Raw genomic sequence first — 25,667 nt, 5'->3', positions numbered from 1 at the left:
TCAAAAAACGTCCTGCCAAAAAACAGGAAGTCTGGTTTTCTGAAGAACTGCGGGTCCTTAAACGCACCGCTGGGAAACTAGAAAAAGCTTGAAGAAAGTCGCACTTGGAGGTGGATAAATCCAGCAATTATATGGCACTAAGCACCTACCATAAAGCCATCCGAGTTGCACGTAAGAGTCATGTTACCTCACAACTGGAGGCGGCAGGCAATGCTCCTAAAGTGCTATATCAAATTTTAAACACCTTCCTAAAACCAGTGGCGTGTGAAAGTACGGAAATGTCGTCTCAGCAATTATGCAACGACATTTCTGGTTTTTTCACTGATAAGATTGACATTATCTACCGAAAAATCAGGGCATCTATCTTATCCACAAGTAATCACATAACTTTTATACAGGCGAGAGTGGATGTCAATCCTGACCCATTACTCTAATTTTCTAATATCACCCTGTTAGAAGTAGAGGGGCTGATCGACAACATAAAAAGTGGGAGTCCTTCAGATCAGTTACCTGCGAGAACAATGGGAGTCGTGGGCAGGGTACTTGCTCCCGAAATCCAGAACCTTGTGAACCTCTCGCTTAATACGGGTTGTGTTCCACAAGAGTGGAAAAAGGCTCTTATAAGACCTATTTGGAAGAATACCTCTGTTCCATGGACCGGTATGTCCAACCTTAGACCTATCTCCCTGCTGCCATTCATGGGCAAAATCATCGAAAAGCATGTTAATAAGCATTTGTCTAACTTCCTGGAACAATCAGCCAGCCTAGATCCCTCTCAGTCCGGTGTTAGGCCGAAATATAGTACTGAAACGGCCTTGCTGTCGATAACTGATGACCTCCGCATGTACCAGGACAAAGGTATTTCAGCTGTCCTGGTACTGCTGGGTTTATCGGCAGCGTTCGATACTATTTCCCATAAGATCCTGATCGAACGACTGGCTGAGAGTGGACTGGAGGGCATGGCACTGGCCTGGCTAAAGAGCTTTCTCTCCGACCAGACTCAATGTGTCACCAAGGGTGAGTTTCGGTCGGATGAGGTTAAGATCACCAAGGGGGTGCCACAGGGCTCTTGTTTGAGCCCTACTCTTTTCAACATCTACGTGGCCCCCCTGGCAAACATTATGAGAGCCTTTGGTTTTTGTCCAGTGTCCTATGCTGACGATAACCAGCTGCTTTTTCCATTTAAATCTTTAACCCCGGAGGTTAAACAATCTTTCTCCGAGGGGATGAAAGCAGTATCCCAGTGGATTTCTTACAACTTTCTTCAGTGTAACCTTGGTAAGACTGAGGTTATGCTTTTCGGTGAGGCCAAGATATTATGGGCCCCTGATTGGTGGCCATTAGATCTGGGGCCAGTTCCCGAACCAAAGCAAGTAATTAAGAACCTTGGGGTCTGCTTAGAACAGGAGTTGACTTTGAAACAGCATGGAAATACAGTGGGGTCCTGTTTTCATATGATAAGACTCATCCGTAAGGTGATTCCGCTCCTTCCGGACTCCATCAGAAAGACTTTGATTCAGGCTTTAGTGATCAGCCGACTTGATTACTGTAATGGCCTCCTGGCATCTGCTAATGAAGAGGTATTGGACCGACTTCAAGTGATACAGAATACCGCGGCCAGGTTGGTCCTCAACGGTCCCCCCAGATCTCCATCAAAACCTCTGCTAGAAAAACTTCATTGGCTATCTATTCGCCAAAGAGTGAAATTTAAGACATGCTGTATAGTACACAAGGGACTGCATGACCTAGGACCCTCTTATCTGGCAAAGAAGTTTGTTCCTTACGTTCCCACACGTGCCCTTAGGTCAAGTGATCAGCTGCTTCTGAGGGTGCCTAAGATTAAAAGGGCCACACAGGGTGGCAAGGCTCTGTCAGTGGTGGGCCCAATTCTGTGGAATAGTCTTCCACTCCAACTTAGGCATTGTTCGGATTACTTGGTTTTTAGGAAAAAATTGAAAACTTTTTTATTTCAGGTTTGAATTAGCTTGGTCATGATTTAGTCATATATGATTCTTCGTGCTGGACTATCGCCCTTTGGTTGGCTACTGTCGTCTCTGGAGAGCGGAGATACTCCTTCAGGAGTTTATTCAAGCGCGTTACAAACCCGCTAATAATAATAATAATGATAATAATATCTCCACTACAAGGTCGGTGCATGATTTATACCCTGCCATTTGTTGTAGATGATCTAATTACTAGCTATCATTTACACACTCAAAGATGTAGTTGATTTAAACCTCATCGGAAATTACCACTCCTAAGGCTGGGAGAGGCAGGAAATCAACTAATGGTGGGTCAATAGTGGGTACCCTGGACCAGTTTCTCGCGAGGGCGTCTTCCGTTCTGGCCCACGAAATAGAGCTGACAGAAAGAAGATTGTCACTTGACCCTGCTTTCAACAAACGGGCATCAATGGGAAGTTTGGCCCAGGCATCTTCGCCAAACCCCCTACAAAATATTGATCTTACAAGGCCAGAAGGCAATGACGTGCGAAAGGGCAACCAACAATTGCAAATTGCTGGAGGCTTGCCTTGCAAACCAGTATGTGAAGCCGCCATGCTAAATACTAGAAATGCCCCTAACCTTCACACTGTGCATCCTGGACCTCCAACATTAAGTGTCAAAAGAAAAGCTAAAATTCAGAAATCTGATAAAGTAGGGGGAAGTACAATACCACTGACTGACTGAACTGACTGAAAGTTTTTTTAAGCGCTCGAATGCCGCGGTGTCTTGGCGCTGTAGAATAGAAGACAAGAATGAGACAGATCAGGGCAGAGAGAACAGCCACGTTTTCAATGATTTTCTGAAACTTAAATTAGAAGGTTGTGACCGGAGCACAGAGGGTAGTGTATTCCAAAGTTTGGAGGCCTGATTGGAAAAGGATTTTCCGCCCCAGCGCGCTCTCCAAATTCTAGGCACACAGATCAGGTCTTGATTGGCAGATCTTAGGGTTCGGTTAGGCACATAGCGTGGGAGGAGTTTGGCCAGGTCATCTGAACCTTTGCCATGAATGGACTTGTGGACCAGGCAGAGGGCTTTGAACTGTACTCTGCGTCTGATTGGGAGCCAGTGTAACTCTCGTATGGCTTTAGAGGTGGGGTGGCGCCTTGGCAGGTTCAGCAGAGCTCTAGCAGCCGCATTCTGGATAGCCTGCAGTTTGGTCATTTGTTTTTCTCCCGTACCCAGGTAGAGAGAATTACAATAGTCGACCTGAGACATTACTAGGGCAGCTACGACGGTCTTCTTTAAGGTGGAGGGAATGTAAGGTAAGATTTTCTTGAGTACCTTCATAGTGTGGAAGCATGCTGAGGTGACTTGATTAACTTGTGCCGTGCAGGAGAGGTTTTTGTCCAGCAGAAACCCGAGGTTTCTGACCTTCTCAGCTGGAGTCGGGCAAGAGCCAGCTTCCGGGGGCCACCATAAGTGACTCCAGATCGAAGGCTTCTGACCGAATTCTATAACTTCGGTCTTCGCTGTATTTAGTTTGAGAAAATTTTGACTCATCCAATTTTTCACGTCGAGAAGGCAGTCTCTGAAACGCCCTGCAGTAGCTTCAATAGATTCAGAGACAGACACAATAATTTGCGTGTCGTCGGCGTAAGACACTAATTTTAAACCATGGGATTTTATTAGGTCGGCCAAAGGTGTTACATACAAATTAAATAGAGTTGGTGATAATGCCGACCCTTGCGGGACACCTCCAGGGAGAGTAAATTCCTCAGATGAGTCCATCCCAATGTACTTGTTGGATTCTGCCAGTTAGAAATGATGCTAGTAGGGCCAAAGCGGCATTTGAAATGCCCAGTTTTTCCAATCGACTCAATAAGACGGAATGGTTGACGGTGTTGAACGCCGTGGTTAAGTCGAGTAGTATAAGGGCCGTTCTTCCACCGTCATCCATCGTCTTCCTAATGTCCTCCGTTGCCATAATGAGTGCTGACTCAGTTGAATAGCACGCTCGAAAGCCATGTTGTGTAGAATCTAGACGGTTGTTATGCTTTAAAAAAGTCATTAATTCTAGATTCATAGCTTTCTCGAGGATTTTAGCTGGTAGAGGTAGGCAGGATATGGGCCGTTAGTGTTTGGATTCTGTGGGATTAAGCGTTTCTTTCTTGAGAATCGGGCGGATGCAGGCTTTTTTCCAAGTTGAAGGAAATTTGCCCAGGCTGATAGCCTTATTTAATAAGGAGGTCAGAACTCCAGTTATCGCTTTTGGGATTGAGTGTAATATGTGCGGGGGACATGGATATAGAGGAGATCCTGACTTCATCTGTAGGAGAAGATCAGCGACCTGCGGCTCCTTTAGGGCGGGAAAGCTGGAGTAGGCAGGGAGGGTGAGTGAGGGTCCTTCCCTAGTGTCCGTGATCAGGGGCTGGGTTGGGATTGCGAGGGTAATAGGCCAGTGTTGGAATTCGTGGCCACTATGTTGAGACCATCATATACTGCCTACCACCAACTCCGCATAGTCCTGCTACATGCCAGCCCATCACAGAAGAGCCCACATCGATATTGAGTCCTGGTGTTGTATTTCCCGCTGAGTTGGAATTGGACTTTTGGACCAAACTTGAACACATTTTTAAAAAGACATGTCTCCCCATTTATGACAGACTTAACTTGATAGAAAACAGGCTTGCAAGTCTCTAATTATCGCTTGCTTCGGCTCAGGCACGGGGTGGGAACCGGGATAAAGGGATAACAGAAAAACAAAAGAGATTATCTAAGCAAACTAATGAATCTGAAATTCCCTCTACCCCACTACCTACGAGTAATGCAGCTGATATCAGTGCCCCTGTTCTAATCCTACTTCATCTCATCTAATGATATTGCAGTGACTAACCACATTGTGTTGAGTGGAAGGGCATTGATAGAAGATGGGAGCAGGGCTATAATTGAACAACGCCAAGCGAACAATAATATTTCTCATGTTCCATCAACAAATGGGTTACCGCGTATAGATCTTCCCCTGGTATCCACACCGTATGTGTGGTTCTTGCGGGGGGTCCCACCATTGAGCCAGGGTAGAAGGGAGGAGTATATGGAGCTTAAGAACAAATGTATCCATTGCCTTAATTACAACAGGCCTTTTCCCCCTAAGGTATCTACTGAAATTTTGTTTGCAAGGCGCGTGGATTGGATTGGGCCACGGAAAATGTCTATCAAGGGAGACTGTATAATTATTAATTTTAGGGACAGAAGGGCTGCCTACTGGCACCAGGAGTCGACTTGACTCGAAAAAGATAGACAAAAATGTCCAAAATGTTAGTAAAAAAATGACTAAAGGTACGTGCTCTTCCCGGATCTGCGCTAGCTGGCGTGGAAAAAAGAAGAACTGACGTCAATACGCGAGGGTGGCGTCTAAGTACTCCAGCGACATCATTCCGGCGATCACGACGCCGACGACGGACACGGAACCGCAGACGAGGCCTACCGACGTGCAGGGGTACTGCTGACGAAAAACTTTCCGGATCCAGTCTGACACCTGGGGGTAATTCTAAGGTAAGGAATCTAACACTAACGTGTTTCTTTCAGATTCTGTCTTTCAGATACAAGCTTTTTTGGCCTAAAGATTATCTCCAGTGTGGAGTTTCTCATGGTGAGATAGCGTTTTTCTCTGCAGCTTTTCTGGCATTCAGAACACTCATAAGGTTTTTCATCAGTATGGAGAATCGCTTATGGTTAGTGAGGCTGTGCTTATTAAAATCGGAATTTCTGGTATTCACAGCATTGGTAATGTTTTTTCCTTGTGTGCGTCTGCTCATGTAGTGAGATTGTGTTTTAAATTGATGCTTTTCTGGCATTCAGAGCACTAAAATATTTTGGTGTGTTTTCTTATGGCGCTTGAAATGATCTCTTCCTCTGAATCTTTTCTGACATTTAGAGAACTGATAATTTTCTTCCCCAGTGTGGATTCTCATATGTTTAGTGAGATTACATTTAAGGCTGAAAAATATTTGGCATTCGGAGCACTGTTAAGGTTTTTCCCCAGTGTAGGTTCTTATATGCTGAGTGAGTCTGCCTTTTACACTGAAACATATCTGGCATTCAGAGCACCTATAAGGTTTTTCCCCAGTGTGGGTTCTTATATGGTGAGTGAGACGGATTTTTTCACTGAAACATTTGTGGCATTCAGAGCACCGATAAGGTTTTTCCCCAGTGTGGGTTCTTATGTGATTATCGAGACTGTTTTTTTTGGCAGAAACATTTTTGGCATTCAGAGCACTGATAAGGTTTTTCCCCAGTGTGGGTTCTTATATGCTGAGTGAGATGGCTTTTTTCAATGAAACATTTGTCGCATTCAGAGCACTGATAAGGTTTTTCCCCAGTGTGGGTTCTTATATGCGGAGTGAGACTGAGTTTGTATATGAAACATTTCTGACATTCAGAGCACTGATAAGGTTTTCCCCAGTGTGGGTTCTTATATGCTGAGTGAGACTGAGTTTGTCTCTGAAACATTTCTGACATTCAGAGCACTGATAAGGTTTTTCCCCAGTGTGGGTTCTTATATGCTGAGTGAGACTGAGTTTGCCTCTGAAACATTTCTGACATTCAGAGCACTGATAAGGTTTTTCCCCAGTGTGGGTTCTTATATGCTGAGTGAGACTGAGTTTGTCTCTGAAACATTTCTGACATTCAGAGCACTGATAAGGTTTTCCCCCAGTGTGGCTTATTGCATGTTGAGAAAGACTTCTTTTGTCAATGAAACATTTCTGGCATTCAGAGCACTGATAAGGTTTTTCCCCAGTGTGGATCTTTGTATGCCGTGTGAGAGTACGTTTTAAACTGAAACATTTCTGGCATTCAGAGCACTGATAAGGTTTTTCCCCAGTGTGGAATCTCACACGTGCAGTTAGAAGTGATTTAAGTTTGAAATGTTTTGGGCATTCAGAGCACTGAAAAGGTTTCTCCCCAGTGTGGGTTCTTACATGAAAAGTGAGACTATTTTTGTCAATGAAACATTTCTGGCATTCAGAGCACTGAAAAGGTTTCTCCCCAGTGTGGGTTCTTACATGAAGAGTGAGACTGTTTTTGTCAATGAAACATTTCTGGCATTCAGAGCACTGATAACGTTTTACCCCAGCGTGGATCTTTACCCCAGCGTGGATCTTTGTATGCCGTGTGAGAGTACGTTTTAAACTGAAACATTTCTGGCATTCAGAGCACTGATAAGGTTTTTCCCCAGTGTGGAATCTCACATGTGCAGTTAGAAGTGATTGAAGTTTGAAATGTTTTGGGCATTCAGAGCACTGAAAAGGTTTCTCCCCAGTGTGGGTTCTTATATGAAGAGTGAGACTTCTTTTCTCAATGAAACATTTCTGGCAATCCGTGCACTGATAAGGTTTATCCCCAGTGTGGGTTCTTATATGCCGAGTGAGACTGTTTTGGTCACTGAGACATTTCTGGCATTCAGGGCACTGGTAAGGTTTTTCCCCAGAGTGGATTCTCATATGTTCAGTGAGATAAGATTTACGGCTGAAACTTTTTTGGCATTCAGCACACTGGTAAGGTTTTTCCAAAGAGTGGGTTAATGCATGTCGATATAGACTCGCTTTGACACTAAACCTTTTTTGGCATTCAGAGCACTGATGAGGTTTTTCCCCAGTGTGTATTCGTATGTGATGTGTGAGCCTACTTTTTAAACTGAAACATTTCTGCCATTCAGAGCACTGGTATGGTTTTTCTATAGAGTGGGTTAATACATGTCGAGAAAGACTTTGTTTGTTACAAAACCTTTTTTGGCATTCAGAGCACTGATAAGGTTTTTCCCCAGTGTGGATTCTCATATGCTCAATGAGATAATATTTACTGATGAAACTTTTTTGGCACACTGAGCACTGAGAGAGGTTTTTCCCAGTGTCCATTCTCTCAAATTCAGTGAGATGAGATTGATGGCTGAATTTTTTTTGGTACAGGTAACTTATTTCCCCAACTTGGATTATTTTGCTTTGATTGAGGCGGGTTTGAACACTGAATTTGTTCTCACAGCCTGTGTTTTTATAAGGTGTCTTTCTAGAGTTACATTTAGTTTTCTCTTGCTTATATGCCACCGTAAGATTGAACTAGATTTTAGAGTCTGGCTTGTTTAGATAATGTTCAGTATTTATCTCTAAACGAAATTGTGTGTAATCTGCTTAACATTTGAATTAAGCAAAATATGTCTGGAAGCAGCCCTGTAAAACCTGTTGAAATGTTTCTAGCAGATAAAAGTCTTTTGGTTATAGCCTCTCCGGCAGCAACTTATTTTGTGACTGAAGGTTTTCTCAAATCTATTTGTATAGGTTCTTAGCAATGCAGTGATAAGGTGTTAGTCTGACATTTAATGATTAAACTGAGAAGTACCTTTTTGCACTGACGTAATGGCAGTAACTGAGAACATTAGAACATGCACAGTACTATTGTGGCTCACCAGTCGCAGAACATCAGTTAATTATACCCTTTCTATGTTTGGTGTAAGGTGTAGTTCTGAAGACGAGGATTTATTTACATTAGCTATAGCGCAACGGTGCTCATTTAATCCATTTTTATATTTAACAGTTTTACATATCACTCCTGCACAACAGAATGTTGAGGCGATTTACATAGAATTACAGAACAGTACACATTAAAAAGGAAACAATCTGAGATGGTCATGAAAACAATAAAGTTGTGAATTTTTAAGGTTTTCGCCAGAGTGAGCAGAGTGGGTCGAGGTGTTATATCCAGAGGCAGATAGTCTCAAACTTGTGTAACTGGTTAAAAATGGTTGTTGAACAAAGGTGATTTTCCAATCTTTTGGTTGTTAACGTGTCAGCTTCGGAGTCTTCTTGGAGCGTCTTTTCTTTGATGGTATCCAGAAGAAACCTTTTGTTGTAACTTTCTTTTATGCAGTGTGTGCTTCCTCTCTAGAATTACATGATGCTTTAGATGAACGTTATTCTGTCATGCTGAGGCAATTTGTCTTTCTGATAATATTTCAGATGAGGATGCTGAAGTGGTCTTTCTACATTATTTCTGATGCTGTGTGCACAGATATGGCTTTGCTCTGGGTTAATGAAATGCAAAATTAGAGACTTCACTTACAGGTAGAGTACTTTCCTCGCCACACTTAGATTTTTGGAAATTATTTAAACGTAGAATGCTGGATGTCCTTCAGTTTTTCAAAATAATCCTTCTCATGGCACAGACTTCAGTTGCCTGGTGCTAAATCTTGCTTTCTTCGTCCGTAATTTCAATCACCTATAGTATTAAAATGAAATAGTTAATACATGTACATTTCCAAAAATAATAATTCACAAGCCAAATCAATGCAGGATTTTTAAAATGTTGAGCTGTTTTTCAGACAGAGCAGAGTGTAGAATTGTAGCCTGAGAGTACTTGGATGTAGGAGTGAGGATTTGTAGAATTTTCAGCATTTTATTAAGCTCACAAAGGATACATGTACCCTATGGAGTTGCAACATAGAATCCCAAAAGCAGATATTAAAGTCATATGGACTGGCACCAAACAGCTAATATAAAAATATATACTATTAATTAATTTGTAATGCAGATTTCTGGGACTGGAATGACTCCCCCACGGACAACAGGTGTTTTCCCCTGCCCTGAGTTACCACCTACTTGTATCTGGTATCCTGACTTTTGAGTTTTGGCCTCTGCCTCAAGCAAATCTATGGTGTGCTGCGAGGACTATGCCTAAACATATCCCTCAACTATGGTCCAGAGTATGAATCAAGGGCAATGAAATTAAGGCGAACTTTCATGTGTTCATTTTATTCCACTTGATTATCAGTTGTTAGGTTTTTCTGCACCTGGATTTACTGGGTGCAGAAAACCAGGACACAATCTTTTTCCAGACAGAAAAATTAGACTAAAAAGACGCATAAGACTCTGGGTGCAGCAGAAGCAGCCACGACTTATGCTGGTTTTTTTCACTAACTGGGGGAAACACACAATTCTTCCCTCTGTTGGTGTTCACAGTTGTTGTCGGCCTGTGATTCGGCGTTGAGTGCAGAGCGTATCGATTAGAGCCGAGGGGCCGAGCCGAAGAGGAGTTGACGAGCAAGCGGAGCGGAGCCTGGGACGACTGCCAGGGTTTGTTTTGTGACCGGTTCCCGCTTCACCCGCTTCCGGTTATACGGGCGCTTTAAGTTCTACAGATCTGCTTTGGGGGCAGGAACGGACGCTGCCGGCACCGCGGTGCTAAGTCGCTTGTGGTGGCTGCTGCAAGGCACAGAGGAGCCTTGGCCTGCCACCTGATGTATGTCAAAAATGTGTTCATTACATTTTTTTTTTTCCACAGTCCACAGGCAAAAATTACATAATCACTTGGTCCCACGCAGGGGATCAGAAAGCCTCAACAGAATTATAACAGATTGACAAAGTGCATTGATTAATATAAACCAGCTCCTCCTCTTATTAGATAAGCCAAACGAAAGATACAGCTTCTAAGTGCCCCGGAGCTGAGACAGAGAGATAAAAAAGAAAAAAAAGAAGATCATGCAACTTTGCTAAGCCAGCAGATAGGTCTAAAGAAAACTTAACGGCCTTCTGTAACGGTCATTTCTCCAGGTTGCTCCACCGAGGTGTTGTATGCGGAATAGCCAAAAAGCGTGGACAAATTCATCCTAACATGGGATAAGTAATTATGAATCTAACAAGGAACAAAGAAAAAAAACACAAAAATAAATCCACCCCCCACCCAACCCGTGGTGGCGGTGTGTTCATACTAACGAGAGGTTGGTTGACACTGGGATTGTGATCAAAACTGGAAGAGATGGCGGGCTTCGATGGTGGAGGGACACACCGCAGACGGGCGGCCCTGGGAGAGGAAGGAGACAAGGGGGCCCCATTTAAATTTGAAATTCTTATAATTATCCCTGAAAATATCAGCCATACGTTCTAGGCTAAGCAGTCTCCAAAGACGCGAGTGCCATAGGGAAATAGCTGGAGCCTCCCTTCTCTTCCAGGCGGCTGCCAGGGTGACCTTAGCTGCCCCACACGCACCACTTTTAAAGTATGGGACTCAATTTCGGGCGACGACAGGTGGACTTCTTTTCCATCCCAATTCACTCCAATCCAGCTTTCGCCCCGGCCCAACATGAGGGACCCTTTGATGCCTGGAGAAGTAGAGGCTGCTTAGCTCTAATACATTTGTTCCACAATTTCGATCCCCTTACTTTTGATGATGCACTGGGCCCTCACACCTCAGATACGGGAGGCTGCTACTCGACCTCTCACAAAATTTGAGGCCTTTCTCACCAAGACTGCTAACATGAAAGGGGTGACCTCATTTATCTATAGCTTCCTCCTTAAAACAGTGCTTTCCCCACGCCCCCGGTATTTGTCTATGTGGGAAGACTTAATTCACCGTTTTATTTCCGATGAGGAATGGACGCATCTATGGTCCGACATCGCACGCTTCAATCATTCCTCAGAACTCAGGGAACTGCCGCCTGATTTTACGTATACACCAAGCATTGAGCAGAGCAGAGCTGAGCAGAGGAGTGGAGGGAAGTGCCTACATTTGCCGTCTGTAGGTGGACTGGCTCTGGATTCCGCTCTTGCTCCAGAACGATTGCCAGCATTCCCCCTTGTACTCGTGACAGCGATGAATAGCAACAAACAAGCAATGAACAGTGAGTGGTGAGTGACAAGTGGCAAGAGGTGTGTAGCGTGTGGCGAGTAGTTAAGGTTGATCGGTCCGTAAGTCTCTGAGCCATTGGAGTCTGTAATAAGTCTGTAATACAAAATCTGAGAAATTATGCAAAGGGGAAAGTAACAATAGACTTTGACCCTGTTGAAGTACCCCTCGACCCCTGAATTACTCTGCATGCCTAGACTACAGCCCTACCCGGAGCCCAGATATTAATCAATTGATTAATTAATTAGTTAAATAAATAAGTAACCAGCAGCACCGGCGGATTCTGTACTGAGGTGTGCTTTGGGGGTGTTTTCCCTTGGAGGTGTTTGGAGGTGTTTTTGTCCAATCAAAGCACCATTTGCTCTGGTCACTGGCCCGTTTGATTCTCTGAAAGAAGCAAGACTTCTTCACCTTAGAGGGTGTATTATGAGGTCAGGAAAGGAGCGGCCACCTTTCCCTCCTATCAAAAGGAAAAGAAAAATACAACAAACACTAATATTAGATACGTTTAAAATAAAACAGACAGGTGACATATAGTCCTTTAAATCATCTAAGGTCTATACATTTGAGAAACTGGGAAAGTCGTTGTCCAAGTTTGATTTTATGAAAGATCCAACTGTTGCTATGCTAACATTGTTAACTAACCCATGTGTTCTTCAAACTCCAATTAAACCACTGAGTAGAACAAATATTATATCCCCTAAGCAAGGAGTAAGTGAACGAGGCCACCCTGAGTCTGAAGCTGAAGTCAAACGAATGTCAAATTCAACTAAGGACCAAGTCAACCATTGGGGTCAAATAACGGACCTAGAGATGTTAACTAGTCCACTTACTGGTCATTCACAACAAGAGGACCCAAAATGCACAAATCTAACAATGGGAGATACTCAGCACTTACAACAAACTAGGCAGCCGATGCCAATAGAAGTGCAAGTAAATATCAGAAAAGCTAACGGTATAGGGGAACCATCTAATTTGGGCCAAATAAATCAACGAGAGCAAGAAGCTCCAAACGAACTAAATAGTGGGGTGAAAATCATATTCAGTTAAAAACAGGACCAGCCGAAATGTAATCAAAATAACGGATCTCAAATTAATAAGGACGAATACAACAACAACCCAGAAACTCTGCAGCGTTGGAGTACTCCGTATCAAAAAGACGTTTTGAATAGTAGTCCACCATTCATTAATTCTTGTGACAAGGGACATGATTTTCAAGGACCACAAAAAGAGAAGTACAAGGACCTATCATTCATAAATGGGCAACACCATAGCCCAGGTACTCAGGTACCAGGAAGTGGGAACGCGGGAGCAATTTGGGATTAATTCTTCAAAACCTCGCAATTAACTCTGGAAGCCTTAACATATCAGTCCAACAGAAGTGATAAACCTATGCTCGACACAATCAACAATGACAGACGCCGCTCCGGACGTTCATCTATCAAAAAGACAGAGGAAAAAACAACGGAAAGTAAGAAATAAGCTTCTAAAAGTATAAAAAATACAAATGCATCAGATATAGTGAGATTGAACACTGGAAACAATCATGACCAAATATCATATTGTGAAGGTGAGGGTAAACAAATGTCTCCAACAAAACCCTTTTACCCTCTATTTAATAAAGATCTATCGGAGGTACAAGCAGTTATGAAAAATAAATGCCTAAACAATCAAGCTGATAGTATAAAATTGATAGAGAATGGGAAAATTCAGTCCTTTGAAATGCTGCAAGTGGAGGAAAGTAATAAACAGGTGGAAAATAAGCCATCACAATTGGAAACAAATAGAGCAAAGAGGGGATGAAACGAATAGAGATTTGTTAAGTGGTGCAGGTAACTTTTACGCCGGAATATAAATCTAGGGGTAATAAGGAAACAACTTGCAAACATCCGGACCCAACACAAGATGGCAGGAGTATGCAAAGCATGTGCATCTACAGCATACATGCCTCGAACAGAGGATTAATGGCCCCAAATCCCTGCCGTGATATCTTGTCATGTTGTGGCTGAGTGTGCCATGTGATGTGGCAGGCTATAGTGCTTGCTGTGATTTGGTCATTTTTGACAAAGTGGCGTGCTGAACGGTTAGGCAAATTTTGAATTTCTTTGTTTTTGGGATCGTGTGATATAGTGCGGTACCTACCGTATGATGTAAATAAATTACATTGCTAATATACCATAAGGATGTGGGGTGAGTGTTATTAGGGCCGAAGCCTTGCTGATTATATGCAGAATAACAGGTCTGGGAGGTCACTACTGACTAGGGCAGGTTAGCAGCTGCACAGGCCTTGGGCATTGATCCTATTGAGGATAATATGTGACGGGCACTGGTGACAGGAGCTGGCTAGCAACAACGCTAGCCTCTGGTATTCATTACAAGCAGGGTAACAATACATGTCAATATTGACTAGAACTGGTTGGCAGTAGAGTTAACCTCTGGATTTGAATATTTGCAGGATTTGCAGCAGTGGTGGCCTCTAGGAAGAAGGAATTGAGAAAGCATAACTGGATATACTGGTTTCTTTAATGCCGATAATTGTTTACACATGAATGCACCAACGTGTATTGATATATTACATTACCAAATTACAATATTCTTATATTAATTTGATGTGACTGTTCGCCTTAAGATGCCTACAAAGTTACATGATTCTATTAGGGCTCAGAACCATTTTATTTAGTGAAGTCCATCTGCACACTTTCCTGCATCTTGTAGTAAATTGAATATTGACAAACAGAAGTGTTATTTCCAGAAACAGTGAATTCTGCAGCTTGTCTGTGTAGCTTTTATATGCACCTCACGGACTCCTCACATTCCTCTCGAGAGAAGATCCTGCCTCCTACTCATTAGTGTCGTTTCAGTAACTGTTTCTATCACGTGTTCATGTTTCATTGACTTGTATTAGGAGAAAAGTGTATAAAAATACATTGTGTAGCATTAGCATTATATACTCCAACTTGCTTTAGGGTGGATGCTCTCGTCCATTGCAAAGACAATTGTCACTTGTTAGTTTGCTTGGCCTTTTGCTATTTTTGCATTAAATGTATGATAGATGTGTTGGCCTCCAGATGTGTTATGTATTATTTTACATAGCACAAGAGATGCTGAGGAAAATGACAGTCCAGTATACACATTCTTCATATAAATCAACTCACAGTATACTGTTCCGGAGGTTCAGTCCCACAGACATTATCTCTAACTGATCGCCCTAGGAAGCATGTGCTTTTCAAACCAGTTGCCCTCTGATGCGGCGTCCTCGCTATTGGATAAGTCAGTATGTCCTGAATTTTAGGAGGGTTACCGTATCTAGTGCAGTCTGTTAGGCAGCGCTCACCTGTGGTAGTAAGATGTTAATAGGCACCTTATCACCTACGCACGGTGCAGGGCTTTGAGTTACAGAGCTCCTCACGCTGTGGAGAAGATTAGGTCACATTACCCATTATCCCATATTTGGTCCTGGTGAAATGCCAACAGATTGCTCCATGACTACACACGGCATGAAAAAAGTTGACCTGAAGTACAGACCCCAGCTTACCAACAGGTCCATAGGTGATCGACACTTTCACACAGTGATAGGGGCCATGAGTTCCTCAATTTTTTTGCCACTGTTTTTAATCTCAACATGGAGCAGGCAAATCACATTAACTATATTGCGGCAACTGGTCGATAGTTGATCTTATATTGAGACTTCACCAATCTCACATCTTATGACAAGTTCAAGTTCAAGTTCATCATTTGTATAGCGCACTACTCACCCAGAGGGTCTCAAGGCGCTTGAGGGAGGGGGGTACTTTACTTATCTAATATCCAAGTTTTTAGTTGTTTTCTGAATGAGAGGTGGTTCTGTGTAAGGCGGAGGTGGGTGGGGAGAGAATTCCAGGTTTTGGCCGCTAAGTAGGAGAAGGATCTTCCCCCCATGGTGGATCTATGGATGCGTGGAATTGCGGCGAGGGCTTGATTGGATGATCGTAGTTGGCGGGTGGGGGTGTAAAAGGACAGGCGCTTGTTGAGGCATTCGGGTCCAAGGTCGTAGAGGGCTTTGTGTGCGTGGGTGAGGAGACGGAACGTTATTCTCTTGTTGACGGGGAGCCAGTGGAGGTCTTTTAGGTGACCGGAAATGTGAGCTTGGCGGGGGATGTCTAGTATGAGTCTGGCTGAGGCGTTTTGGATGCGTTGGAGTTTTTTCTGAAGTTTGGCTGTGGTTCCGGCGTAAAGGGTGTTTCCGTAGTCCAGTCGGCTTGTGACCAGTGCGTGGGTGACCATCTTTCTTGTTTCGGTGGGGATCCAATGGAAGATTTTTTTGAGCATACGTAGGATGTTGAAGCATGAAGATGAGACGGCGTTGACTTGTCTGGTCATCGAGAGGGAAGAGTCGAGGATGAAGCCCAGGTAACGTGCGTAGTCCGTAGGTATGGGTGCGTTTCCTAGGGCCGGTGGCCACCATGAGTCGTCCCAGGCGGAGGGGGATGATCCTAAGATGAGGACTTCCGTTTTGTCCGAGTTCAGTTTTAAACGGTTGTTCTTCATCCATTCGGCTACTTCTTTCATCCCTTCGTGTAAGTTGGTTTTGGCGGTGTTTGGGTCTTTGGTGAGGGAGAGGATCAGCTGGGTGTCGTCTGCGTAAGATATGATGTTGAGGTTGTGTTGGCGTGCGATGGATGCAAGGGGACTCATGTATACGTTGAAGAGGGTGGGACTGAGTGATGACCCTTGTGGTACGCCGCAGATGACTTCGGTGGCCTCTGATCTAAAAGGGGGAAGGCGGACTCTCTGGGTTCTACCGGCGAGGAACGAGATGATCCAGTCCAATGCTTTTCCTTGTATTCCGGCGTTGCTGAGGCGTTGTATAAGGGTGCTATGACAGACTGTGTCGAAGGCTGCGGAGAGGTCAAGTAGGATGAGGGCAGCTGTTTCTCCGTTGTCCAGTAGAGTTCGAATGTCGTCTGTTGCTGCGATGAGGGCGGTCTCGGTGCTGTGTTTGGCTCGGAAGCCGGACTGTGAAGGGTCAAGGGATTTGTTGGATTCGAGGGAGGCGGAGAGCTGATTGTTGACGGCTTTCTCAATGACTTTGGCAGGGAATGGGAGGAGCGAGATGGGGCGATAGTTCTTAAGTTCAGTGGGGTCTGCTGTGGGTTTCTTCAGGAGGGCGCTGAGTTCGGCATGTTTCCAGCTTTCAGGGAAGGTAGCGGAGTTGAGGGAGCAGTTGATGACGTCTCGGAGATGGGGTGCGATAATGGAGTCTGCTTTATTGAAAATGTGGTGGGGACATGGGTCGGTTGGCGATCCTGAGTGGATGGAGTTCATCAGGCGGATGGTGTCTTCAGTGGTGATTGGGTTCCAGGCGCAAAGGTTGTTGGGGGGGGGGGTTTAGTTCGGAGGTGGGTGGGGTGGACTGGTCTCCGGACTGGTTTTCAAAGCTGTTATGTATGTCGGCGATTTTGTTGTGGAAGAATGAGGCTAAGGAGTCGCAGAGGTCTTGGGAGGGAGTGATGTCGTTGGTGCCGGCGGTGGGGTTGGTAAATTCTTTGACGATGTTGAATAGTTCCTTGCTGTTGTGGGCGTTGTTGTCGAGTCGATCCTTGAATGCTGATTTCTTGGTGGATCGGATCAGTTGGTGGTGTTTGCGGATGGCGTTCTTGAAGGTGGCCAGGTTGTCAGTGGTTGGGTTTTTTCTCCAGGCTTTCTTGAGGGTGCGACAGATCTTCTTGGATTTCTCAAGGTCATCGTTGAACCAGGGGGCTTTTTTGCTGCCTTGCTTGATTTGATGTTTTTTCAAGGGTGCTAATTCGTCAGCGCTGTGGGTGATCCATTGTGTGAGGTTGGTGGCTGCAAGGTTTGGGTCCGATGATTTTGCAGGAGGGTTTTGGTGAAGCGATGTGAAGAGCTGGTCGGTGGTAATTTTGTTCCAGTTTCTGCGGGGAATTGGTTGTGGGTCGTAGTCTTTTTGTAGTTGAAGTGAACGCAGCTGTGGTCAGTCCAATGGAGAGCTGTGGTGTGATTGAAGGAGATGTGCTTGCTGGAGGTGAAGATTGGGTCGAGCGTGTGCCCGGCATAGTGGGTGGGGGTGTCAACAAGTTGTTTGAGTCCGAGATTGGCGAGGTTGTCCAGAAGGGTGGTGGTGTTGCTGTCGTTGTTCTTTTCAAGGTGGAAGTTGAGGTCTCCCAGAAGAATGTAGTCCTCGGAGGGGAGGGCGTGTGGGCTGATGAAGTCAGTGATGTCTTCGCTGAATTGTGTGCGGGGTCCTGGTGGCCTGTAGATGAGGGTGCCTCTGAGTGTGGTCTTGGGGTCGGTGTGGATCTGGAAGTGGAGGTGTTCGGCGGCTGCGAGGTGATCGCCGGAATTGGTCGTGATGCGGATGGTGTTCTTATGAACAATGGCGATGCCTCCTCCTGTTTGGTTGATGCGGCCCTCACGGATAATTTTATAGCCGTCAGGGATGGCTATGGCGATGTCGGGCGTTGATGAGGCGTTCATCCAGGTTTCTGTAAGAAAGGCGACGTCCGGCGATGTGGTGTCGAGTAGGTTCCAGAGTTCAGTGGCGTGACTGTGGACCGAGCGGGTGTTGAGCAGGATGCACTTCAGGTGATTAGTGTCGGAGATCTTTTTGGAGTTTGTGGGTTTGGTGTGGGTCTTGATGCAGTCGAGCTGGCAGGAGTGGCAGGTGAAGGGTCCATGGGTGTGTCCTGGGGCGGCTTGGTAGCAGTTTGGTGGTCGGCCGGGGTTAAGGGCTAAGAGGGTTGCGGCGTCGTACGTTATGCGGGTGGAGAGGGTTTTGCGGGGGTCTGGCGCTGGGCGCGATCCAGGCGAGGACGGGCGTAGACGGGCTTACCTTTGGCACGCCTTCGGCGCGCATGGGGCGCGACCGCTGCGCGTGAACGCTGCGCGTCAGCTGTTCTGACATATGTAGATAGTGGAGGGGGCCGGAGCGAGGGAGGGTCAGCTGGGAGGCGGGAGCGGGGTGGAGAGGCGGGCTGGGACGGCACAACAACAAGATGGCAGCAAAAACGAAAGCAAACAGGACGAGATTGGGGTGGGCAGAGGCGCAGGCACAATCAGGCACAGAATAAATGATTAAACAATGCGACCTGCAAGCGCTACAATGACCAATATGCACACAATGCAATATGCGCGATGTGGGCTATATAAAATAGCGTTACGCTAAAATCAGGCAAAGCTGCAATTTTAAATATTCAAAACGGAGCACACTGAGTAATGGGAGCAAATGGCCAAGCAGAGCACAAGCAATTGCGTTGAAGCGCTACGATGCCAGCTGGAGCCAGGGAGCGTGGGGAGCGACCGCTTCTGAAGGAGTCAGGACGGTCACAGCGCTGTGGTCTGCGAGACAGTCCTTAACTATTCTGTGGGAGGGAGGGTCAGCTGGGAGGCGGGAGCGGGGTGGAGACGCGGGCTGGGACGGCACAACAAGATGGCAGCAAAAACGAAAGCATACAGGACGAGATTGGGGTGGGCAGAGGCGCAGGCACAATCAGGCACAGAATAAATGATTAAACAATGCGACCTGCAAGCGCTACGATGACCAATATGCACACAATGCAATATGCGCGATGTGGGCTATATAAAATAGCGTTACGCTAAAATCAGGCAAAGCTGCAATTTTAAATATTCAAAACGGAGCACACTGAGTAATGGGAGCAAATGGCCAAGCAGAGCACAAGCAATTGCGTTGAAGCGCTACGATACCAGCTGGAGCCAGAGAGCGTGGGGAGCGACCGCTTCTGAAGGAGTCAGGACGGTCACAGCGCTGTGGTCTGCGAGACAGTCCTTAACTATTCTGTGGGAGGGAGGGTCAGCTGGGAGGCGGGAGCGGGGTGGAGACGCGGGCTGGGACGGCACAACAACAAGAAGGCAGCAAAAACGAAAGCAAACAGGATGAGATTGGGTTGGGCAGAGGCGCAGGCACAATCAGGCACAGAATAAATGATTAAACAATGCTACCTGCAAGCGCTACGATGACCAATATGCACACAATGCAATATGCGCGATGTGGGCTATATAAAATAGCGTTACGCTAAAATAAGGCAAAGCTGCAATTTTAAATATTCAAAACGGAGCACACTGAGTAATGGGAGCAAATGGCCAAGCAGAGCACAAGCAATTGCGTTGAAGCGCTACGATACCAGCTGGAGCCAGGGAGCGTGGGGAGCGACCGCTTCTGAAGGATTCAGGACGGTCACAATACAACATCCTCTGTCCTACTATGCTCATCCGGCGTACTTAATAAAAGATCTCCGACAAAGTGCCCTCTGGTGGTGACCGCCAGGCATTGTAGTACCGGCCTGGTGAGGAGTATAGCCCAATGATGAAGCATGTCACCTTCAGGTGAGTGAACGTAACTTGCCTTAAAAGCACATGCTTCCTAGGGTGTCTGCGTTCAGTTACATATAATGTCTCTGGGACTAAACCTCCGGAACAGTATACTGTGATTTGATTGTGTTTAATTTTAACAAATGTACATAGTAAATATTGGTGCTTGCTTGTTTCACAAAAATGATCGGATACCTGCCTCCGAGCGCACTTCTTACAGACGAGTATGGGGTTATCATGTTGCTGCTACAAGCTCCTTACCTGTGTGAGTTATGAGGATCAATGCAGGGAGAAGACCCAAACCAGCCACACATGGAGATCAATGACAAATACTGAAGATTAACAGAGCTTCCAAGCTGGTGACCATTACTTAATTGACCCTGAAAATAAAAGACATGATTTTAGTATTCTGGTGACTCATGACCATAAAAAAAAAAGGTAATAAATTCAATATTGTGTCAAATACTTAAGAAATGGAACTGGATGCGCTGAATTAGATGTTGCCCCAGGTCATGACTGACACCTTTCACCACTATTGCTTATGGGACTTGTAGTTTTGTTTTTCTCATTAAAAGGATGGGTTCTAAAGTCCCAGTGTTCTAAGCGATGTTAGTTAAAATCAGAGGCCTGAGTGAGGGTGAAGCATGACACTGCTCTGCTTAACAGTGAGATGACTGACAGTTCCCCAGCCCTTCCATTCTTTGACAGAAAGAGGCTCGTCAGCCGTTCATATTTTTTTGCAATGGGAAAGAAACTTTTATTGCAGCTTGTGCCAACTCAAGAGATAAAACCCCTGGGCATGTTTAATTGACTACTGACAAACATGAACAATCAAGAACATGAGTTTCTGGAAAAATATCAAGCACCCAATCAGAATCAGCCGCCCTTCACACCCAGGAATTCTTGAGGCTTTGGAGAGGATGAATTGCACGTGGTATAAAAGGAACACCACATCGACTCAAAGCTCACTTCTCAGGGATGTACTGAAATGCCAGCCTTATAGCACACTTAGCCAGCTCTTCACCTCCTCCTCCTCAAACTGTCGACCAGCTATCAGGGCAAATGAGCCTGCAGCAAAGCATCGCTGGCTTGGTTCCCCACCGGACCAGGCAAGGTGGTCAACTCCATACTCCTCCGAGTCAGCAAGCACTCTGGTCGAGCCAGTCCTAACCCCACATGAATGTTCCCCATCACAACTATTTTAATGGTACTAAGTTATGTTTCTGCCAAATGTATGAGTCAAAAAGTGAAAGGCATTACACGAAGTGCTGAAAGAGAAATCATGACGTTTTTCATTATTTCTGAGGCTGCCACAGTAAACAGGAGCATTATTTCTCTACAGCACCAAATCATGTATGTGGCCTGTAGAAAGCACGTTTGAATGAAACATGGAAGGCATTGCAGCCAAAGATCTGTGGTGCAACATCATAGCAGAGTACAAGATAACTTTATTCAAGGAGCAATAATCTTAGGCTCCTGAAGGTTCTGGAGGGGAAGAAGGGAATGACATCAAGACCTTTGTGGTTGTATTATTAAAAGGAGCCTTAAACCTTGAGGAGTCTTCAGACATCTTGGAGAAAGATATCCAAAGGATCCACAGGGACCCTTTCCGTTTAAATCCTGGGAGGGTAAAACCAAGGAAGATACTTGTTAACTTTCTCACGTACTCGCTAAAAGAAGAAAATTCTAAACTTGGCCTTGAAAGCTAAAACACTAAAAAGCCTAGGGACCCCCTGTTTGAGATTCGTTTGGACCTCTCTAAGACCACGCTAGACAGGCAATGGGAAATAGGCCAGAGGATGGAGAAGTTCAGGGCCTTGGGGGCCACGGTACAAATGAGATTCCCTGCTTTCTTACGGGTTATGTTCAATAATAAGATGCACAATCTTAGGACCCCACTTGAGGCTGACGAGATGGAGTGCATAAAGGACTTTTCACGGGGGAGGGGGGGACAGGAAGTTGAAAAGGAAGATAACCAGGGTTTGAGACTGCACTTTACCCAGTAGGTAGATTAAAGCTCTCCCACGATGTCCTCATGGTACTAGATCTAACCTAAACTATAAAATCTTCACTAGACCCGTTTATGGGTAAATTGAAAACAAACGAAGAATCTAAAAAAAATAAAAAATAACAAAAAAGGGGGTGGTCTAATATCATAATGGGGAAAAAAAAGAAGAAGAAAGAGGGAAGAAAAGGAAAAACAGGGGGGAAAAAACGTTTTTAATATATACACTCTAAAGAAAGACTACTATTTAGACACACATGACTTCCAAGCACTGACACAGTCACAATTCGGGGGTAGAGGAGAGGGGGCGGTTAGAGGACGTAAAACTGGCCATACATCAGGCCAGTGTAAGTAGGGATGTGTTTTCCAGGGGGTGGGGGGAGGGGAAGCCAAGCGGGGTGGCGGGGGTAGAAGCACAAAATTTCCTCATATGCCAGCGCCAGTACAGTTTTCTTTAATGCCACATTGGGGACATCGCGAGGGCTCTAGGCGTTTGGCACAGAAAAGGATGGAATTATGTGGGGGGGGGGGTGAAAGTAAGATGACGATGATTCAATATTTATCCTGGAATGTCAATGGCTTGCGCATGAGGGGTAGAAGGGAAAAAATACTCCAATATCTGAGAGACTCCCAGCACAAGTCATTGTCATACAGGAAACAGATCTCCTTAAAGCTGAGACCACAGCGATTTTAAAGAAACAGAAATGGATAGACACCTTTGTGTGCACAGACCAGTCTGCTGACATTAGAGGGGGTCTGTTTATTTTTAAAAAACAAGCAAAGGCCCAAATTGTGGAATATAAGGAGGACCACAGCGGGAGATGGCTTTTATTGAGGGCCCTGTTAGGAGGTTGGATGTATTCATTGGTAGGATACTATGGTCCAAACCAGGACGACCCTACATATCTAGAAATCATCCATGGTCATCTATTAGCTTTTCAAGACCCTGTAATTTGGGTTGGGGATTTTAACGTTGTTCTAAATCCTAAACTCGACAAATCTCCTAACTCAAGAGCCTGCGTCCTTTCAAAATCCAGGCAAGCCCTGGTGACAATTATGGCACAGTTGGGGGTCGCAGATATTTGGAGGGAAAGGGCAGGGGAAAAACTGGGGGCATCTTTCCGGAACTTAAAATATAAGCATTTGTCTAGAATAGACTATGCACTGTTCAGCTATAGTCTCAAGGACCGGTTGGAGGACATAGTATATCTCCCTTCCCATCTCTCCAATCATTCGGCTATTCTTTTCAGCCTAAATTCCGGCCAGCAGCCTGGACATTCTTCCTGGTCCTTCGATCGGACAATATTATTAGAGGAGGATGAAATAACATCCCTTCAAGTAGAGACCCAATGTTTTCTGGGAGGAAGTGAAGGCCTCTTTCGATTCTATCCTCAAAATTTCCTTGAATATCACCCTCCCATTAATTATTTTTGGAATCGATGACAATATCCGTGGCTATACAAGATCCTTCCTTTTTTATGCAATCCTTTTGGCAAGGAGACAAATTTGTAAGTTTTGGGTTGACTCAGCCGCTCCAACACACTCTGGCTGGCTGACGTCCCTTTATGAAGTCTCCAGGGTGGATATTAACCCTGGGCGAAGCACTACACTACGCTCGCGGAGTTTGCGAAGTTTTCGCAACTTCGCACTACGCGAGCTGCACGTAGCACAGTGCGAACATGCGTAGTGCAGCGTAGCGTAGTGCAGCGGTCATTTTTTGCTTGTTCGCGGTCCTGAACGTCATGTTCGCGACCGCGAGCATGCAAAATGACATCCTGGCGAGATTCTCAACGCGAGGAGGTCAGGTTTCTCATTGTGAGTGGTTGCGCATGCTCGCAACCGCTCTCAATGAGAAACTACCTGTTCGCGTTGAGAAAGCTGCCGCTCGAGTAATAATCTACTCGAGCAGCAGAAAACTACAGCTCGCACTGTGCAAGATGCCGTTTTCAATGCTTGCACAGTGCCGGATGCTTGTCCGCACTGTGCAATCATTGAAAACGCATCTTGCACAGTGCGAACATGCTACTACGCAGCTCGCGTAGTGCTACGTGAAGTTCGCGTAGTGCGAAGTGCACTTCACGTAGCTTCGCGTAGCGCTACTTCGCGAACTACGCCCACCCTTAGTGGATATGGCCAGATCATGTAGTAAATAAAAGGTAGCTTTTTGGGAATTGTTGGTACAGTGGAGTTAGGATTTCTGGGGTTTCTATTATTTTTTTTCCTGTTTTTTCCCCCCGGGTCCTATGATTATGCCTGTTCTGCTCCACGGACCTTTCGGATTGGTTCCCTTCGGTTAATATTGCGGTCCAATAGGTGGTAAAACACCTTGATGGAGTCACTTAGCTAGCCCTCAAATTGTTGGTAACTTCTTCCGCCAATAAGGTATCTGTGTCTTGGAGAGAGAGTTATGAACCTAGGTTTCTGGGCTCATGCTTACGCAGACACGTAAAGGTGGTTGATGTTTCCCAAATGAGGCAAATGAGGACAAAAAAATATATATATAACTTTATTATGTTATTATTCCAGCAGAACGAAATGACATTCCTAATGTGTACGTCATTTTAAAGACAGTGCCAGGAAAATGTACGGTCAGTGTTATTCTTCTGCCAGTTAAAAGACTATCTCCATTAATGAGTCAGGAAATAAAATACTATGAGAAATCCTACTCTATGGCAGGGTGCTGCCTGTCACTATATTGCAGGTTACTTCCAACATAATCTGATTTATACATACATACTCCAGGGTGCTGCCAGCGATCGGGTCTGCACACAGCAGTCTGGAGCCACTCAGGAAGGAGGTAAGCTCTTCATTTCATCTTAAGCCCTTAGGTTACATTCACAGCCTGATGGGTCCGGAGAACTTTATACGCGCTCTAACTGCGCCGAGCAGATAGACGTAGCCCATCATAGGCTGTGCTGGGTGATGCCTGGCATTTTATTATCGTTGGCGGGAGTATGAAGCTCTGATAGGAGCTGCTACAAGAAAAGCAGAGAAATAGGACCACAGATCGCCACAGAGCAACAACTGCCCAGAAGCTGAAGAAAGAACTCTGGAATAGCAAACCTCCAACACCCTGGAGATTTTCCAGGATAAGCAAATGATGGTATTGAAATGCAAACTGCAGCATTAAGGTCACACACTACAACATCATACCCTTTAAACCAAAGGTAACAACCTACAAGAAAAAAAAAAGCATCAAAACTAGAAAATGCATTTCCAAATGCTGCAAAAGAGAAACAGTTAATATAAATGAAAAATATGAAACTTTGTTGGTACCTTAGTAATGTGCTTACTTCTTGGCTCCACTCCATCCGCAGCAATAATGCTCTGAAAGGAGAAATTACTGCTGTGAGTCTCAGAGTCTTCAGTGTTACTGGTCTCAGTCACGAAGACTGTGGTGTCGGAAGATAACGTTCTCTTATTTGGCTTTATAGTTCCACCAGCCACGCCATCACTTTTAGCAGGCGCGCTACTGTCAGCAGCATCACAACTTCAGGCAGACCAGCAATGCGGATCTCACCACTCACATTGGATGAATATTCAACAAGTACGGTCTTGGCTTACCAAGCAGAACAAAAGAATCGGGTCTCATAACCATACCCAGAGACACAGTTAGCTCTGCCGCTAGCTCTGCCGCCACTTGAGCACACCCAAACACCTCAGCACTTAAGCACCAGTCCCAGGGGAGACCATCTGTGAAGTCCTTGTTAACTGGCAACCC

General features: G+C 45.2%; 1 long non-coding RNA gene across 1 annotated transcript; it reads right to left on the bottom strand.

Annotated features, from left to right (window-relative positions):
• Nucleotides 1–8,503: 8,503 nt before the first annotated feature.
• On the bottom strand, nt 8,504–25,349 carry LOC144807987 (uncharacterized). The gene is made up of 3 exons (XR_013606552.1): nt 25,223–25,349; nt 20,203–20,321; nt 8,504–9,213 (listed from the first exon to the last, which is right to left on the bottom strand). It is a non-coding gene; the product is annotated as an uncharacterized LOC144807987 (long non-coding RNA).
• Between the last annotated feature and the right edge of the window lie 318 nt (nt 25,350–25,667).

The sequence above is a fragment of the Lissotriton helveticus genome, chromosome 1_2 (assembly GCF_964261635.1).
Source record: "Lissotriton helveticus chromosome 1_2, aLisHel1.1, whole genome shotgun sequence".
In the NCBI taxonomy this organism is placed as follows: Eukaryota; Metazoa; Chordata; class Amphibia; order Caudata; family Salamandridae; genus Lissotriton; species Lissotriton helveticus.
The sequence above is the reverse complement of the archived record's forward strand: the minus strand, read 5'-3'. Positions and strand labels throughout refer to the sequence as shown.